The sequence below is a fragment of the Mus caroli genome, chromosome 8, assembly GCF_900094665.2.
Source record: "Mus caroli chromosome 8, CAROLI_EIJ_v1.1, whole genome shotgun sequence".
Classification (NCBI taxonomy): Eukaryota; Metazoa; Chordata; class Mammalia; order Rodentia; family Muridae; genus Mus; species Mus caroli.
Genome location: NC_034577.1, coordinates 96039020 through 96040510, shown reverse-complemented (window position 1 = coordinate 96040510; position 1491 = coordinate 96039020).

The following is a 1491-nucleotide window of genomic DNA, read 5'->3' as shown; positions in this document are numbered from 1 at the left end:
AAAAAAAAAAAAAAAAGAAGGGCATAGCAACAGACACTGAGGAAAGCCAGAGAATCATAAGAGCATACTTTTAAAACCTGCAGTCTGAGAGGGTGCCCCCAGGCCTCCCCCTAACCTAGGGCATCAAGTCTCTACAGGATTAGGCTCATCCTCTCCCACTGAGGCCAGACAATACAGTCTTCTGCTACATATGTGCCAGGGGGCCTAGGACCAGCCTGTGTATGTACTTTGGTTGATAGTGTAGTCTGTGGAAGGGAGGATGGGGGAAAAATCTCTTTGAGGGGGAACTGGTACGGGGCAACACCTGGGATGTAAATAGATAGAAGAATTAACAAATAAAAAAAATCTGCATTGCACATTGGACAAACTAAAAGAAACAGATATTTTGCCTGATACATACCACTTACCAAACTTAAATCAAAAGTAGGTAAGTAATGTAAATGTATCTATAGCCCCTAGTGAAATAGAAACAGTCATCAAAAGTCTCTCAACCAAAAGAAGACCAAAGCCAGATGGTTTTAGTACAGAATTCTACCAGACTTTTAAAAGAAGAGATAGTGCCAATACTCCTCAAATTATCCCACAAAATAGAAACAAAAAGACACTGCCCAATTCATTTTGCAAAGCCACAGTTACCCTGATATCCAAACCACATAAAGATCCAACAAAGAAAGAGAGTTACAGATCAATTTTCTTATAAATACAAATGCAAAAAAAAAAAAAACTCAATAGATTACTTGCAAACCAAATCCAAGAACACATAAAAAATACCATCCATCATGATCAAGTAGGCTTCATGCCAGAGATGTAGGGATGGTTCACCATACATGAACTGATAAACAAACTGAAAAAAAAAAACCCCACCATATGATCATCTCTTTAGAAGCAGAAAAGAGCTGTGACAAAAATACAATACCCCTTCATAATAAAGTCCTGAAGAGATTACAGATACACCTCAAAATAACAAAGACAGTTTATAGCAAGGCCATAGCCAATGCTACCTTAAATGGAGAGGAGTCCAAAGCAATTCCACTAAAATCAGGAACAAGACAAGGTTGTTCACTCTCACCATGCCTATTCAATACAGTACTTGAATTCTAAGCTAGAGCAATAAGACAACTGAAAGAGATCAAGGGGATACAGCTTGGAAAGGAAGAAGTCAAAGGACCTGTATTTGCAGATAACATGGTAGTATGTGAAAGTGACCTGAAAATTCCACCAGGAAACTTCTACAGCTGATAAACACTTTTAGCAAAGTAGCTGGTGTTGGTGTATTTATTTATTACTTTTCTGGGTTCTTATCCTTCTACGTCCCTTCAAATCCTTATTCCATCCTAATTTCTGCCACACTCCCCCAACCCTAGGTAGGAGAGAAAGAAGGTGCAAACCAGTAAACCAGCAATCCAGCAATCTAGTACTAAGCCAGCAAGCCAGCAAGCCAGCAAGCCAGCAAGCCAGCAAGCCAGCAAGCCAGCAAGCCAGCAAGCCAGC